Source organism: Fundulus heteroclitus, unplaced genomic scaffold (assembly GCF_011125445.2).
Source record: "Fundulus heteroclitus isolate FHET01 unplaced genomic scaffold, MU-UCD_Fhet_4.1 scaffold_90, whole genome shotgun sequence".
Classification (NCBI taxonomy): domain Eukaryota; kingdom Metazoa; phylum Chordata; class Actinopteri; order Cyprinodontiformes; family Fundulidae; genus Fundulus; species Fundulus heteroclitus.
In genome coordinates, this window is record NW_023397362.1 from 841,549 (window position 1) to 853,793 (window position 12,245).

Sequence of the window (12,245 nt, forward strand, 5' to 3'; positions counted from 1 at the left end):
TTGCCACCTTTGGCCATGTCTCTGAGCAGTGGACATCTACTTCTGGCACAGCACTGGAAGAGAATGGTTTCCTGATAGCTTCACCTTTGATTCTGCCCAAATCATTGCCAGTTAATTTGCTATTTTTTCTCTCAATATGTTTCTTGTGATGTTGACTATTTGCAATAAAATATTTGGCCATTTTATGATCCTACACAAACATTCTGTCAATTTTAAGAGGGTGGCTGCATCTGTCTGAAAGAATCTTTTGACCTTTCAGAGTCTGTAAAATCTGTTTTTTGACCTGGTTTCCCCTGAGGAATAGAAGCTTCCTAATAATTATACACACCTTGATGGAGAATGTTAATCTCCTTTGACCACACTCAAGTTTACATCAAACAACGCTGGACTTTTTATTACAGCCCTGTACGTTAATGCACTTTTCATAATTCATGGGTTCAGAAAAAAAAAAAATCCATTTGCAAAGAAGGTTGAAGGGATTTTGTTAAATTCCTCATCACTGAAAAGTAAGAAAACATCAGTCCTCACACTCTTATCTTTGCTATGTTCTTTTCATCTAAAATGCTTTCAAGTTCCCTATTTCTGACCACTTGCTGAAATAAATTCTCATATGTCAAATGACATCCACAAACTTGCTAATCCTTTTTAAGTTTTGTGATTATACCAATATATAGTAGTGAATAATTGCAAAGAGGACAAAAACATGTTTAAAAAAACAACTGAAAGTCTTTTAGAGTATCTCTACCAGCTTTACGCATTTACGCATGAATTAAATGTGTATTCATTGTTCTTTGCTAAATCGCTCAAGCTCAGTCAGATTGGATGGGCATAAATTCTCAGTTGGATTTTGGTCTGGCCTTTGACTAGGCCATTCTAACTCACCTTGCTGGATTCTGCTTATTAATTGGGTTACTCCACTTTTTCTTGGAGGTGTCAGAGTAAAGGTGGATGACTACAAAAAATGAAATACCATGTATCTAGACTTTTTCTTTTTTGCTTCCCAATTATGTATGCCTTTTTGTTGTGTATGACGACCAAATAAAATACACTGAAGTTTGTGATTATAATGTGGCAAAATGTATAAAGTTTAATGGGTATGAGAGCTGTAACGAAAGTCAAATTTCTTGACAAATCGTATTTTTTTTAAAAAAAATCTTTCTTTTTCTTCCTAAAATATTCCAAATATCTATAATGTTATGCAGAAATAACGTCCCATATTTAGGAAAGTGTATGTATTTATTGGCTGGAAGGCGTTTCCTTTAACCAAATTCAACCAGCAGGGGGCGCAGGCTGCCCACTCTCGGCTGACGCGTCGTCGCGTCTGTTATCGCGGTGTTTGTGCCGACATTTCGTGCAGAGAGAAACTCCCCGCAGAGAGAAGAAAAGACTACCGTGTATGACTAAACGTCAGTGTGTTAATTGACAAAATTCCTCGGTAAGAATCCAGATTCGACGGGCCGCTATATGACACTGCCCAGGCGGCTCAGGGAGCTTCGCGTACGGCTCGTTTTGCAGCTCCAGAACACAAAGATTGGCAGGTTTCGCCAACAACTGTGGCTGCTAACGGGACGCTAGCTTGAATGGCTGCTAACACAAGTTAAATAGGCTGGGGGAAAGGCGTTAGTTAATATCTGGTTTTAGTAAATGTGCGCACATGCTTTCCATTGAAGCTCTGTATACTTTGCACGGCGTCAACTAAACATTTAGCTTGATTTTGCTTAAAAGCTCGTAATTCTTGTTGCTACCTACCGTTAGCTAGCTAACCGAAATTCGTTATTTTGCTCACGGTACAGCCGGTGAGGTTAGGTTTAAAAAAAGATTAAAATGTATTATGTTTAAGGCTGCCGAAAAAATGTAAAGGCAAACAGAATGGCGGCGTTTCACATAAAGCATTGTGATTTAATCCATTGAGAGAGAATAAAAAGCTAAGCTAAACCAAGGCATGGCAGAGTATCCTAACTTCATCACTTAGACCGATGGCTGGAATGAGAAGGACCAAGTCTCTAGAAATATAGTTCGTTATTTAGGTTTTTATATATATATATATATATATATATATATATATATATATATATATATAAGCGACATATTTAGGCGCAAATGGCACAGAACCTTTAAACGGGTGTTTTAAGACAGTGTTTTTAAAGCTTCAATCTTGGTGTAACATGTGACATAGACTTTATTGTCATTCAGCTGCACAGTAACAATGCTAATTTGAGCGAAATTTCGTTGCATGAAGCCCTTTATTTCAGTTGAATCCTATAAGGGAAAAAACCTGACTCAAAATCACTGTTCAATCATAGATGCTTGTTTGTTTCTTTACTATTCAACTGTTAAGCTCCGGAAATGCCTATGTTGCTTTTAAAAACTCTGATCTTTCCTAAAAAAAAATGTTGCAAATGCTCTGCAAAATACAATCGACTGTTTTCCATTTTATAATGACACTTTTGCCACTCATTTTAAGAAATTATGACAGTACAGGTGGAAAACGAACTTTATTTTTGCTCATTTGTGGTATGTTTGATCATAAATATATTTACTTCAAAGTACTTTTGTTATAGAACATAACACAAGGTTTGAATGGCTTTATAACTTGAACATTTTCATAAAGGCATGCATAACTTAAATTTTGTTGGTGGAGGGATGAGTTGCTGACGATAAATTCATACTAAGTTTGTCATAAATAACCTGTTTGTATGTGTACTCTGGATTCCAGTTCAGTATGTGGATGTCGGTGGAGCTGTGTATCAGCAGAGTCAGAAGTTTTCAGTGATTGCAAAGCGAGTATTAAGGTCGGAAAAGGTATTGGGATCTGAAGTCATCTTTTTTTATGCTGTCTTGTTGTTTTGTCGGAGATTTGGTTTCTACACTGGTTGTAGGTTACATTATATCGTCAGGGTTTGAGTTAGCTGGGGGGGTCATTCTTTTTCACAGAGCTAAACTGCTCGTTCTCGTGGCTTAGAAATGACAAAAATGGCATGGTTAGTTTTGTTTTGGAATTTTTGGAGTGTGTGTTTTTGTTCCTTGATTCTGAATATGCTGTTTTTAAAAATAAAAATCTGCATTTTTGTTTCCTCTTTTTGCAGGACGTGGTGTTCTGAATCTTTCCAGCTTCATTTTGCGTCGCTGTTTCTTGAATATCCAGCTTTGGTTGGATGGTTTCTTCTTCTGGTTTCTGCTGTACTTTTTTTTAATCTTCTTTATCCTCTTTGTGTTGCATCTACATTTGGCACATTGGCACCAGCATGTGAGGATTGGTGAAGATCTGTTCACTAAAACCTTCAATGAGAATTGGATTGGGCCGTCTCCTCGGTTGTCTTATTGGTATATTCTGCAGTGAAGCATTTCTTTTCACTGGGGATGATGCTGAGCATCATGTAGTTGTGTAGTACACTGCAGGCAGTTTGTATTTCCAGAGTTTTTAGCTTTGCTGCGATTCAGAGGGCAGTGTTCTCACCTTGAATTTTACATATAGCAGGTTTGCTCCATCTTCTGTTGCCCAGCGGGTTTTATTGGTCTTAGCTAACGTGTTGCTCTGCTCTTTTCTGCTGTTTACTTTCTTCTCTTCATCAGCTGCTGTCATTTGTTGTTTGCTGATACTCAGTTGTGAACGTTGCTGTGGTTTATATGATGCTAATGTTGCTCTGGTTGACATGATGCTAATGCTGCTCTCGATAAATGTTCTTAAGATCTCCTTTCCTTAATTATACATAATGATGATGCTCCTGTTCCCTGTTCTGAGTTTCTGCTGCTCTACTCTTAATGTTTGGTTGATATTCTAATGTTTACTGGTTAAGACGGCCATTCTGTTGTGGCGTTCTGCGCGGAGGAGCTGTTTGCTGACTCAGTTGTGTGATTGTTTATATCTGTAAGAGTTTGCTGATTGCACCTGATTGTAAGATAAACTCTTAGGAGATTTCTTGGAGTTGTAATGCGGTTTCAACAGAACCTAGTTAAGTCCTTAGGATTTGCAGGTTAATTTTGTGTTTGGAGCTGTGATGAGTTCATCATGCATACGCAACACGTCTCGGTTCTTTTGGGTAGGAACGCCTCTGCTGTCTGGTATCATTAGTTGATTCTCAGAGTTCGGTCTTGATGAAATGCAGCCTGTTGTTCGTACAGAGTTAAACTTCCAGGCAATCGCACATTAGTTTGAAATTTTCACATTTTCCACAGATCAAATTATTGCAGAACACATCTTTCACTTTTAGCCAATTTAGCCCTTCATGTTATTCTGCTGTATACAGAATGTTTTGAACAGGCATGTTTGTTTCTCTGACCTTTTCACCAGGTTTCAGTGTCCTGCAGAAATCCTGTAACTCAGTGAAAGTATACACACTGCTTAGTTGCATTGGTGAGTTTGAACTGCATGAGATTTACTTTTGCACTACATTTGACAAGCTTGAGGAAATGTTAAGGAGATTTATTTGCGCTGTCAGGTTAAAAAAAAAAACATAGCAGCTTTCTCTGAAGAAGAGTGTTAAATTAGAGTTATTTATTTCTTTAACTGCAGTCAGGGTGAGAGATGTACTTATCAGAAATGTGTAAAGCTTTTTTTTAGCTGGCTTAGCTTTCTCTTTTAAGGACTAAAATTATCAGCACTAAAAATAGGTTTTAAAAATAGATCTGGTCTGATCGGTCATTCATCATTTATAACATATGCAGAGGTGTCATTACACCTTGTGTAGAAGTTGAGTCACTGGTTTAAAAAAAAAAAAGGTTGTACTATTACGAAACAAATTATTATAGAGTCGACTTTTTAAAGTATCATCATTTTTTTTTTTATTATTGGTAATCAGCTCAGCCAGCATGACTGACTGAACAGCAACAGTCTCTGTGGGAATTCAGTACAGACTGCAGATCCCTAGTTTATGTCTGAGATTACCAAAAGATTCCCAACTTTTCCAAATCCAGTGTGTTTCATGACGGAGAGAGGTTAAAGGCTTAAAAATTAAAAAAATTATGTTTTATGGCTTACGGCATTTTCATACCTGGAAAAAGTAATGTACCAATAGAAACAGAAAAAGTACCAAATAGTGAGAGAAATGCACCTGTCAACATTCAACTGTGTTTTAGCACGTTGAAAAAACAGTGACCATGCCTCTGTAGGGAATAGTTTCCTTTTTAAATGACCACTTAAGGCTTTTGTGTTTTCATCTAACTTTATTTTAAACACCTGATACTGAAAATTGTTAAATTGAAATCTTCTTGCAGTAATGAGTCTGACGCTTATTATTATTATTATTACTATTACTATATTATTACTTATTACCTACTGTTGTTGTACTCACAACCTGGTAGTGGATAATTGTTTTCAGATTAGAAAAAAATGTGGACACAATCAAACAATATTGATTCTGGCCACCATCTGATTTCTTGTTAGGAAACATTCTTCTTTTCAGATGACATAGTTCTCTTTAAACTGGCTGTGGAGCAGATTTTTACTCTGGAAGAAGCTTTCTGTTCTGACTCCGAGTTAGTGCTTGGTGATAATATTACTAAGAAATACATCTTAATATATACTACTCAAAAGATATAGGGAACACTAAAATAACACATCATAGATCTGAATGAATGACATTCTTATTAAGTGCTTTGTTCTTAGGTGAATGTGCTGACAACAAAATCCCACAAGTTATCAAAGGAAATCAAATATATTAACCCATGGAGGTCTGGATGTGGAGCCACACTCAAACTTAAAGTGGGAAAATGTGCTCAATTGGATCCAGGTCTGGGGAACGGGTCGGTCCATAGCATCAAAGGAACTGCTGACACACTCCAGCCACGTGAGGTCTTGTATTGTCTTGCATCAGGAGGAACCTAGAACCAACCGCACCAGCATATGGTCTCACAATGGGTCTGAGGATCTTATCTCTGTACCTAATGACAGACTACCTCTGATGAGCTCATGGAGGGCTGTGAGGCTTCTCAAAGAAATGCCCCCTCCCTACACTCCATTACTGACCCACTGTCAAACCGGTCCTGCTGGAGGATGCTGCAGGCAGCAGAACGTTCTCTTGCGGTGTCTCCAGACTCTGTCACATGTGCTCAGTGTGAACCTGCTTTCATCTGTGAAGAGCACAGGGCGCCAGTGGCAAAATTGGCAATCTTGGTGTTCTCTGGCAAATGCCAAACGTCCTGCACGGTGTTGGGCTGTAACCACAACCCCCACCTGTGGACGTCAGGCCCTCATACCACCCTCATGGAGTCTGTTTCTGATCGTTTGAGCAGACACATGCACATCTGTGGCCTGCTGGAGGTCATGTTGCAGGGCTCTGGCAGTGCTCCTCCTGTTCCTCCTTGCACAAATGCAGAGGTAGCGGTCCTGCTGCAGGGTTGTTGCCCTGCTACAGCCTTCTCTACATCTGATGTATTGGCCTGTGTCCAGGTAGTGGCTCCATGCTCTGGACACTACGCTGACAGACACAGCTAACCTTCTTGCCACAGCTGGCATTGATGCTCCATCCTGGATGAGCTGCACTACCTGAGCCACTTGTGTGGGTTGTAGACTCCGTCTCATGCTACCAGTAGAGTGAAAGCACTGCCAGTATTCAAAAGGGACCAAAACATCAGTTAGAAAGCAGAGGAACCGAGAAGTGGTCTGTGGTCATCACCTGCAGAACCACTGCTTTATTTTGGGGGGGGTTGCTAATTGCTTATAATTTTCACCTGATGTCTATTCCTTTTGCACAACAGCAGGTGAAACTGATTGTCAATCAGTTTTGCTTTTTAAGTTGACACTTTGATTTCAATGAAGTGTGACTGACTTTGGGTTACATTGTGTTGTTAAAGTGTTTCCTTTATTTAGTGAGCAGTGTATTTAAGTTATCTCAATATAGAACATATTTTAATATTTAAGGTTCCTAATCATGTTATAAATGGTCAGCTCTAAAATACAGCGGTGAACCATGACTCTGACACTCCCTTTAAAAACAGCTGGATAGAAACGGGATGAACAATTAATCGCATTTGCAATATAATCGCAATTTTAAGAAACACAGTTTCCAAATCGCCGAGGTCTGCAATGTTGGCCGTGTAACAATTAGTGGCAGGGCCTGACATTCATTGTGGGTTTTGTGCATTATATAACCAATTGTTGCAAATGTTGTTCATATAATGCAGGATGTTCCCGCATATCACAGCGGTATATAACGTGACCATTTGGATCAAAGTAAAAAACTAAAAGAAGAGCACTTTCACTACACAGTGCGTGTTGACCGAAATTAAGCCGGTTGAGACTGTGGGAGGACTCTACAGCATAATGACACGCTGGCAGCAGCACTAGATTCACAACACATAACAGCACGAGAGTCAACTAAGAAGGAACAAATATAGAAATTTGTTTTTATGATCGTTGAAACCCCAAATCGTAATCAAGATCAATATCCGATTAATCGCCCAGCACTACAGTGCGGGTGGTACAGTTAGAAAGGTCACAACTGCGGCTACATCCAAAAAGGTCTAATTGGCAAGGACTCTTTAGCCAAAGTGGAAGCGCGTTAGCTTTGCCATAAGTGCTGTCCAAATGGTGCAGTCGGTAAGGAAGGAGGTAGGAGAAGAAGTCTGTATCCTTTACTTAAAATATATGTTTTGAATTTGTTTATAATATCATCAATATGATTTGTATTTTATCGATATGCTTTTTTTCCCTATATCGTCCAGCCCTAGGCTGTATGGCCGGATTTGACTCGCATCACCCATGTGTGTTTCCGTCACACAATGACGTATGAGTTAGTCTGCCTGATATTATCATTAATTTTAGTTGGTGGCTACACTGTACCATCAGCTCCAATAGGCAGCTTCAGTCCATGGGCCGTCTACCTCTATAATGTCTATGCTTACTAAAACCATCAGATTACTTATCACATTTCAATATATTGTCCAACACGGGGAGCTGAATTTAAACATTGTAAACCGCTTGAAAATGTGTTTTTTGTATTAGCATTATTTTAGCAAAACATGGTTATACTGCACATTAGCAGTTAGTTAGCATGATGGTAGTAGTGTTTAATGGTATATAATACTGTGTTCAGGGATAAACCATATGTGGTTAAAATGTCTGTCATTTAAATCCAACATAACTTTGGTTATGTTTTCACATGATTTACTGTGAAGGTCTAAATGTGTGGTTTTAATTTGTGTTTGAAGGTTATCGACTACTAAATGTTGTGATGTCTTATTTGTTGACAGTTTAACCAGCTTGCCTGTGTAACTCACTGGGCAATAAATGGAGATGCACCAATTTAGTCTTTTTCGATCCAATCCGATACGATACCTGGACTAAGAGTATCATCCGATACCGATCCGATACTACTGTTGAATAACTGAACCGTTACACCTTGCCATGTGAGTGAAGGCGTCAGGTTAGACTTAAACATTGTTTTAAAAAAGTCTGCGTGGTCTTTAGCGTGGTGCTTTTGGTGGTACTAATTTAAGGTTGTGGTGTTGAATTTACCAACTTTATCACCACCCCTCGCAACTTGCGCATTGCAGATATTGCATGTTGCAGTCGGACTTGTTGGCGTATTAAGTTTGAAATGTTTTCAAATAGCAGACTTGGCTCAGTCCGGTGCTCACTCCATGTTGCTCGGTGTTTGCTCATCACTAGCTGCAGTCCGTGCTCTGTGTGATGACGTAACCGGCGTTGCAGACATGGAGTTGGAAGTGATTAATCGCTGTAACTGTATTGCCGTTTCAGATATTAATAAAAAAAGAAACTACTGGATTGGAATGCTGGATCGGCGTCATTCATTCAATATCCAATCCAGTTATTTAGTCAATATCGGAGCCAATAGCTGATCCAGGTATTGGATTGTGCATCTCCAGCAATAAACAATTGTTAAAACCTTAATAGATTTGTTATCATAACACAACAGCTTTACTGTACTGACCGGTAACGTAGCAATGAAAATCTATGGCCAAACTTCTGAAAGATGAAACTTAAAGAATGTAACAGTAATTTGTCCTTAATATTAATGGCTTGTCTATTTTAGGTCTTTGCATTTTATTGATGAGGTTCATGGCTAGCTAAACGTAATGTGCCATCTTTCCAAAGAGACAATGGAAAACATTTGAGAACCTCTGCTTTAGTGCAATAATTGATTGCATACTGCTGTATTTGAAATACAGTAGTAAATAAAGCACAATGTGTGAAGATTGCATAAGAAGTTAAAATTTAAAGCAACATTCACTATTCGCTCACCTGCCTTGATTCAAAATTGAATTTAAGGGACATCCCAATCTTAATCCATAGGGTTCAATATGACGTTGGTCCACCTTTTTTGGGGGCAGGGTAGTATAAGCGCGAGGAGCGTTGCAGCTTGGAGGGGTGCTGCCGGGTATTGTAGTGTAAATCAAGCTAATAACAGCTAGCATGTTAGCTTATGGAGCTTTTCTCCCAGATGGGATATTTACTGAACATTGTATGTTGCTCTTAAACATTGAGAACATGGAGCATTTGAAGTAAACAAACTACGCCTAGCCTGGCGGCAGGCGAGTAAAGCGTGGCGACCCGCTAGGCTTATAATACAGTGTGGGAAACCCTGGACACTGATGCTGAATCAGAAGGCCTGGTTCTTAGTCTCCCCTCTAATTCATAGGTTAGGACTGTGTCCAGTAAGAGTGAAGGTGCCATCTCCACACTGTTCTCACAAAGTTGGGAGCAGGGAATTGTCTGAAATCTCGTGATATGCTGAAGGATTTAGACTTTCTTTCATCAGAACTAAGGGGCCACGCCCAGCTCCTTAAAAACAACCACACACCAGAATTCCTACCTCCAACAAACTTTACACCTGGCACAATACAGTCAGACAAGTACCGTTCTTCTGGCAACCGCCAAACCTAGACTTGTCCATCAGATAGCCAGATGGAGAAGTGAGATTAGCCACTCCAGAGAATGAATCTCCACTGCGCTAGAGTCCAGTGGGGGCGTGTTTTACTGCACTGCGTCCAATGCTTTGTATCTCACTTGGTGATGTATGGCTTGGATGCAGCCATTAGGCCATAGAAAGCCATTCCAGGAAGCTCTCTATGCTCTGTTTGTTGAGCTAATCTGAAAGTGACATGAAGTTTGGAGGTCTGTAGCGATTGGCTGCAGACATTTGGTGACACCTGCACACTATGAACCTCTGCATCCACAGCTTCTGCTCCATCAGTTTTTGTGGCATACCTTCATCCTTTTTGCACACTTTGTCGTAATATCACTGACGGTCGAGTGTGGAATATTTAGGAGAGAGGACATTTCACGACAGGACTTGTTGCACAGGCGGCAACGTACCACTGAACCATGCTAAAACTCACTGACCTTAGAGTTGCCCATTCTTTCAAAAATGTAGAAACAGTCTGCATGCTTAGGTGCCTGATTTTCTACATCCTTGGCCATGGACATGATTGGAATATAGTTTATTTGGATAGGTAAGCGAATACTTTTGACAATGTAGGGTAAGTCGTATAGTGAATATTAAAGATCACATTGGACACAACCTAAAAGACAGTCACAAAGAGATCAGATTAGAAGCTGTTTTACAAAACAGTCAAGTTATATAACCCCTTTGACAAGATAAACGCTGACAAATTTAAGTTCTGGACCCTGTTGTCCGTTAATCCTTCATCACAAAACTGAAGTCAAACACTGCTATTCTTTTTATAAATTTTTTTAATGTTTTTATGTTGTGGCATTACTGGTCAGTTTCCAACAGTCTACCAGGTTTTCTAGCTATTTTCATTTTTAATATCATTAAACTGTAGCCAAAAAGTCAAAGGGTGACATCTCTCTATTCAGTATTACTCAACAGAATAAGTCCCAGTGGTTTAACTCTTCACTTTACCCCCCCCCCCCTTTTTTTTTTGCCGTATTGATGACAATTGCTAATTGTTACCATAATGCTTCCTCTCACCTAAAATCGCGCTCACCCCTGGTGATCGGGTGGAAGAGTGAGTGGCTTTTGTGAACCAGGAGTATTTGGGCAATCTTCGCTTCCAGCGAATTATATGAAGAAGGCTGAAGATTTCTATGTAAATGTATATTGATATAAGCAATGGAGTTATTAGCATAACTAGTATGGAATAAATGTTTCTATCGATTTATTGCCCAGCCCTACTCAAAGCTGGTTTAGGTAGTCCAGAACCAGCAATTGTTAGGATTGTTATCTTAAAACGACAGGTCTTTTATGTAGCTTAGTGGCTCTCTAATGTTGAAAAGCAGACCATCGGTTTTTATCTTTAAAGCTTCCAAGAAATTTATGCAATTCCAATTTGATGAAAAATCCAGTATAAGAGCCAAAGAGTGACCAATATCCTCTTTCTGTTTATAAAGAGGTGGTACAATTTAAAAATGATCTATAAAGCTGTTGAGTAAAATAAAGCAGTTTTTTTTTCATTGTCACCAAAACGTTGCTTAAGCCTGGTATTAGTTTGAATTCTTCTATTTTTATCACATGAACATCAGGGAAAGAAATAGAGGCTTCTGAATGACCACATGTGAATGTTATGTTTGCTACAAACTAACTACATTTGCTGGATAAAACAGGTGATTTGTATAGTATGACAATGCTTTGATACCTGTTCACTCAAGATCAGAAGATGATTGTTTTTCCATAAATGTTTCATGAACAGTTTTACAGATGACAATATTTTAGACTTATTTCAGATTTTAGTTGTGTTGACAACTGTTTTAATTTTTTGGCATGAAACCTCATCAAAGCTTTCAATGTGAAATGTTTTGATCCGAGTATTGGCTTTCTTGAGTCACGGCGTTCATGCTTATTGCCTCCTTTGTGGTTAAAAAAAAATTCAAATGTGCTTTCTAATCTGATACTAAACCTTTCAAAATGCTGAGTTTTCTCTTCAGAACATCTCTGGTTACCAATTTCGGAGCCCAAAATGAGTTTGCAAAGTTAGAAAAAGGCCTTTCTAAGTTGTTGTTAATTGAGTGTTACTTGCCTACGTAATTTGAAGTCTGAAGCATTTAGAAACCACTTATCTGCTTCTTTCTGTTCTTCATCTGATGGTAGTGTTGCTTTCTCCCCAGGTTGTAGGGCTGTTGTTAAACAGTCAGTATGGCTGTAGTCATCAGGCTGCAGGGTCTGCCCATAGTGGCTGGGACCATGGACATCAGACACTTCTTCTCCGGCCTCACCATTCCTGATGGGGGAGTGCACATCGTGGGTGGAGAACACGGTGAAGCCTTCATTGTGTTCGCCACAGATGAGGACGCTCGTCTAGGGATGATGCGTACAGGCGGCTCC

At 39.2% G+C, this 12,245-nt stretch overlaps 1 protein-coding gene across 2 annotated transcripts in view; it reads left to right on the plus strand.

The window, feature by feature from the left end:
- Positions 1–1,324: 1,324 nt before the first annotated feature.
- cpne1 (copine I) overlaps positions 1,325–12,245 on the plus strand; it is a 22,671-nt gene continuing 11,750 nt past the window's right edge. The window contains exon 1 of one of the 2 annotated variants that reach the window (XM_021307963.2): positions 1,325–1,435. The gene's annotated coding sequence lies outside the window, so the exon portion shown is untranslated. Of the gene's footprint in view, positions 1,436–2,782; positions 2,803–12,245 lie in introns of those variants that run through there. The other variant, XM_036134750.1, reaches the window with a different exon arrangement.